Raw genomic sequence first — 5,000 nt, forward strand, 5'->3', positions numbered from 1 at the left:
ACCATCCTCTGCTACTTAGGCTGTGATCGTATAGTGGTTAGTACTTCACGTTGTGGCCGTGACAACCCAGGTTCGAATCCTGGTCACAGCAATATGTTTTAATTTGGCTTTAACCAGTCATGTGTTTTTATGTTATTTGTCAAACAAATGTTCTTCGATTCACCTTCCAATACCTAATGGTAATTATTGAAAGAAGATATTCAGTTAGTAACCGCGCGGTTCCATGGTGTAATGGTTAGCACTTTGGACTTTGAATCCAGCGATCCGAGTTCAAATCTCGATGTTACCTGAAAATGTTTTATTTCAATAAGCGTTGTATGACAGATTGATACTTGGAAAATAATCTTTTGAAAAAAATCATGTTTGCAATCTAAAAATAGATGGTGTGCTGAAAGAAGTTGTTAGATTTGGGATAACGTGTTGGCAGGAGGTTCCATGGTGTAACGGTTAGCACTTTGGACTCTGAATCCAGCGATCCGAGTTCAAATCTCGGTGGAACTTTAAATCCTTTACTTTTAAAACCTTTCTGTTGTGAACAAGAAATTAAATTCAGAAATTTATTTAGTGAAAATTTACACATGATTAGCAATCTCTAAATTGTTAGTTTGAAATCCCATTGGTTGGTCTTTGGTTAATTTACGTTAAATATCTATTAAAATTCTTTCGATATTTTACAATGGTAAACGGTAATGCCAAAACTCTGAACAAAATTGTAAGAATAAAATGTTTTAATCGTAGCAGAATGGCGCAGCGGAAGCGTGCTGGGCCCATAACCCAGAGGTCGATGGATCGAAACCATCCTCTGCTACTAACGCTGTAATCGTATAGTGGTTAGTACTTCACGTTGTGGCCGTGACAACCCAGGTTCGAATCCTGGTCACAGCAATATGTTTTCATTTTGCTTTAACCAGTCATGTGTTTTTATGTTATTTGTCAAACAAATGTTCGATTCATCTTGAAATGCCTAATGGTAATTATTGAAAGATATTATTCAGCGAGTAACCACGCGGTTCCATGGTGTAATGGTTAGCACTTTGGACTTTGAATCCAGCGATCCGAGTTCAAATCTCGGTGGAACCTGAAAATATTTTATTTCAACAAGCGTTGTATGACAGATTGATACTTGGAAATCAATCTTTTAAAAAAATCATGTTTGCAATCTAAAAATAGATGATGTGCTGAAAGAAATTGTTCGATTTTAGATAACGACTTGGCAGAAGGTTCCATGGTGTAACGGTTAGCACTTTGGACTCTGAATCCAGCGATCCGAGTTCAAATCTCGGTGGAACATTAAATCCTTTACTTTTAAAACATTTCTGTTGTGAACAAGAAATTAACTTCAGAAATTTAATTAGTGAGAATGCACAATTGCTAAGCAATCTCAAAATTTTTAGTTTGAAATCCCATTGGTTGGTCTTTGGTTAATTTACGTTAAATATCTATTAAAATTCTTTCGATATTTTACAATGGTAAACGGTAATGCCAAAACTCTGAACAAAATTGTAAGAATAAAATGTTTTAATCGCAGCAGAATGGCGCAGCGGAAGCGTGCTGGGCCCATAACCCAGAGGTCGATGGATCGAAACCATCCTCTGCTACTTAGGCTTTGGTCGTATAGTGGTTAGTACTTCACGTTGTGGCCGTGACAACCCAGGTTCGAATCCTGGTCACATCAATATATTTTAATTTGGCTTTAACCAGTCATGTGTTTTTATGTTATTTGTCAAACAAATGTTCTTCGATTCACCTTCCAATACCTAATGGTAATTATTGAAAGAAGATATTCAGTTAGTAAACACCCGGTTCCATGGTGTAATGGTTAGAACTTTGGATTCTGAATCCAGCGATCCGAGTTCAAATCTCTGTGGATCTTTAAATCCTTTACTTTTAAAACATTTCTGTTGTGAACAAGAAATTAAATTCAGAAATTTATTTAGTGAAAATTTACATATGATTAGCAATCTCAAAATTGTTAGTTTGAAATCCCATTGGTTGGTCTTTGGTTAATTTACGTTAAATATCTATTAAAATTCTTTCGATATTTTACAATGGTAAACGGTAATGCCAAAACTCTGAACAAAATTGTAAGAATAAAATGTTTTAATCGTAGCAGAATGGCGCAGCGGAAGCGTGCTGGGCCCATAACCCAGAGGTCGATGGATCGAAACCATCCTCTGCTACTAACGCTGTAATCGTATAGTGGTTAGTACTTCACGTTGTGGCCGTGACAACCCAGGTTCGAATCCTGGTCACAGCAATATGTTTTCATTTTGCTTTAACCAGTCATGTGTTTTTATGTTATTTGTCAAACAAATGTTCGATTCATCTTGAAATGCCTAATGGTAATTATTGAAAGATATTATTCAGCGAGTAACCACGCGGTTCCATGGTGTAATGGTTAGCACTTTGGACTTTGAATCCAGCGATCCGAGTTCAAATCTCGGTGGAACCTGAAAATATTTTATTTCAACAAGCGTTGTATGACAGATTGATACTTGGAAATCAATCTTTTAAAAAAATCATGTTTGCAATCTAAAAATAGATGATGTGCTGAAAGAAATTGTTCGATTTTAGATAACGACTTGGCAGAAGGTTCCATGGTGTAACGGTTAGCACTTTGGACTCTGAATCCAGCGATCCGAGTTCAAATCTCGGTGGAACATTAAATCCTTTACTTTTAAAACATTTCTGTTGTGAACAAGAAATTAACTTCAGAAATTTAATTAGTGAGAATGCACAATTGCTAAGCAATCTCAAAATTTTTAGTTTGAAATCCCATTGGTTGGTCTTTGGTTAATTTACGTTAAATATCTATTAAAATTCTTTCGATATTTTACAATGGTAAACGGTAATGCCAAAACTCTGAACAAAATTGTAAGAATAAAATGTTTTAATCGCAGCAGAGTGGCGCAGCGGAAGCGTGCTGGGCCCATAACCTAGAGGTCGATGGATCGAAACCATCCTCTGCTACTTAGGCTGTGATCGTATAGTGGTTAGTACTTCACGTTGTGGCCGTGACAACCCAGGTTCGAATCCTGGTCACAGCAATGATTTATCATTTTGCTTTAACCAGTCACGTGTTTTTATGTTATTTGTCAAACAAATGTTCGATTCAAATTTAAATACCTAATGGTAATTATTGAAAAAAGATATTATTCAGCGAGTAACCACGCGGTTCCATGTTGTAATGGTTAGCACTTTGGACTTTGAATCCAGCGATCCAAGTTCAAATCTCGGTGGAACCTGAAAATATTTTATTTCAACAAGCATTGTATGACAGATTGATACTGGGAAATCAATCTTTTAAAAAAATCATGTTTGCAATCTAAAAATAGATGATGTGCTGAAAGAAGTTGTTCGATTTTAGATAACGTCTTGGCAGAAGGTTCCATGGTGTAACGGTTAGCACTTTGGACTCTGAATCCAGCGATCCGAGTTCAAATATCGGTGGAACCTTAAATCCTTTAGTTTTAAAACATTTCTGTTGTGAACAAGAAATTAACTTCAGAAATTTAATTAGTGAGAATGCACAATTGATAAGCAATCTCAAAATTTTTAGTTTGAAATCCCATTGGTTGGTCTTTGGTTAATTTACGTTAAATATCTATTAAAATTCTTTCGATAATTGGCTATGGTAAACGGTAATGCCAAAACTCTGAACAAAATTGTAAGAATAAAATGTTTTTATCACAGCAGAGTGGCGCAGCGGAAGCGTGCTGGGCCCATAACCCAGAGGTCGATGGATCGAAACCATCCTCTGCTACTAACGCTGTAATCGTATAGTGGTTAGTACTTCACGTTGTGGCCGTGACAACCCAGGTTCGAATCCTGGTCACAGCAATATGTTTTCATTTTGCTTTAACCAGTCATGTGTTTTTATGTTATTTGTCAAACAAATGTTCGATTCATCTTGAAATGCCTAATGGTAATTATTGAAAGATATTATTCAGCGAGTAACCACGCGGTTCCATGGTGTAATGGTTAGCACTTTGGACTTTGAATCCAGCGATCCGAGTTCAAATCTCGGTGGAACCTGAAAATATTTTATTTCAACAAGCGTTGTATGACAGATTGATACTTGGAAATCAATCTTTTAAAAAAATCATGTTTGCAATCTAAAAATAGATGATGTGCTGAAAGAAATTGTTCGATTTTAGATAACGTCTTGGCAGAAGGTTCCATGGTGTAACGGTTAGCACTTTGGACTCTGAATCCAGCGATCCGAGTTCAAATCTCGGTGGAACATTAAATCCTTTACTTTTAAAACATTTCTGTTGTGAACAAGAAATTAACTTCAGAAATTTAATTAGTGAGAATGCACAATTGCTAAGCAATCTCAAAATTTTTAGTTTGAAATCCCATTGGTTGGTCTTTGGTTAATTTACGTTAAATATCTATTAAAATTCTTTCGATATTTTACAATGGTAAACGGTAATGCCAAAACTCTGAACAAAATTGTAAGAATAAAATGTTTTAATCGCAGCAGAATGGCGCAGCGGAAGCGTGCTGGGCCCATAACCCAGAGGTCGATGGATCGAAACCATCCTCTGCTACTTAGGCTTTGGTCGTATAGTGGTTAGTACTTCACGTTGTGGCCGTGACAACCCAGGTTCGAATCCTGGTCACATCAATATATTTTAATTTGGCTTTAACCAGTCATGTGTTTTTATGTTATTTGTCAAACAAATGTTCTTCGATTCACCTTCCAATACCTAATGGTAATTATTGAAAGAAGATATTCAGTTAGTAAACACCCGGTTCCATGGTGTAATGGTTAGAACTTTGGATTCTGAATCCAGCGATCCGAGTTCAAATCTCTGTTGATCTTTAAATCCTTTACTTTTAAAACATTTCTGTTGTGAACAAGAAATTAAATTCAGAAATTTATTTAGTGAAAATTTACATATGATGAGCAATCTCAATATTGTTAGTTTGAAATCCCATTGGTTGGTCTTTGGTTAATTTACGTTAAATATCTATTAAAATTCTTTCGATATTTT

General features: G+C 35.8%; 10 non-coding genes across 10 annotated transcripts; all 10 read left to right on the plus strand.

The window, feature by feature from the left end:
* Positions 1-19: 19 nt before the first annotated feature.
* On the plus strand, positions 20-91 carry Trnah-gug (transfer RNA histidin (anticodon GUG)). The gene has a single exon. It is a non-coding gene; the product is annotated as a tRNA-His (tRNA).
* Positions 92-429: 338 nt separating this feature from the next.
* On the plus strand, positions 430-501 carry Trnaq-cug (transfer RNA glutamine (anticodon CUG)). Its single transcript has one exon. It is a non-coding gene; the product is annotated as a tRNA-Gln (tRNA).
* A 507-nt stretch (positions 502-1,008) lies between these two features.
* Positions 1,009-1,080, plus strand: Trnaq-uug (transfer RNA glutamine (anticodon UUG)). Its single transcript has one exon. It is a non-coding gene; the product is annotated as a tRNA-Gln (tRNA).
* Positions 1,081-1,219: 139 nt separating this feature from the next.
* On the plus strand, positions 1,220-1,291 carry Trnaq-cug (transfer RNA glutamine (anticodon CUG)). The gene has a single exon. It is a non-coding gene; the product is annotated as a tRNA-Gln (tRNA).
* A 1,089-nt stretch (positions 1,292-2,380) lies between these two features.
* On the plus strand, positions 2,381-2,452 carry Trnaq-uug (transfer RNA glutamine (anticodon UUG)). Its single transcript has one exon. It is a non-coding gene; the product is annotated as a tRNA-Gln (tRNA).
* Positions 2,453-2,591: 139 nt separating this feature from the next.
* Trnaq-cug (transfer RNA glutamine (anticodon CUG)) lies at positions 2,592-2,663 on the plus strand. Its single transcript has one exon. It is a non-coding gene; the product is annotated as a tRNA-Gln (tRNA).
* A 312-nt stretch (positions 2,664-2,975) lies between these two features.
* Positions 2,976-3,047, plus strand: Trnah-gug (transfer RNA histidin (anticodon GUG)). The gene has a single exon. It is a non-coding gene; the product is annotated as a tRNA-His (tRNA).
* Positions 3,048-3,384: 337 nt separating this feature from the next.
* Positions 3,385-3,456, plus strand: Trnaq-cug (transfer RNA glutamine (anticodon CUG)). The gene has a single exon. It is a non-coding gene; the product is annotated as a tRNA-Gln (tRNA).
* Positions 3,457-3,963: 507 nt separating this feature from the next.
* On the plus strand, positions 3,964-4,035 carry Trnaq-uug (transfer RNA glutamine (anticodon UUG)). The gene has a single exon. It is a non-coding gene; the product is annotated as a tRNA-Gln (tRNA).
* Positions 4,036-4,174: 139 nt separating this feature from the next.
* Trnaq-cug (transfer RNA glutamine (anticodon CUG)) lies at positions 4,175-4,246 on the plus strand. The gene has a single exon. It is a non-coding gene; the product is annotated as a tRNA-Gln (tRNA).
* Positions 4,247-5,000: the final 754 nt, after the last annotated feature.

This window comes from Ascidiella aspersa, chromosome 3, assembly GCF_963924565.1.
Source record: "Ascidiella aspersa chromosome 3, kaAscAspe10.2, whole genome shotgun sequence".
Classification (NCBI taxonomy): domain Eukaryota; kingdom Metazoa; phylum Chordata; class Ascidiacea; order Phlebobranchia; family Ascidiidae; genus Ascidiella; species Ascidiella aspersa.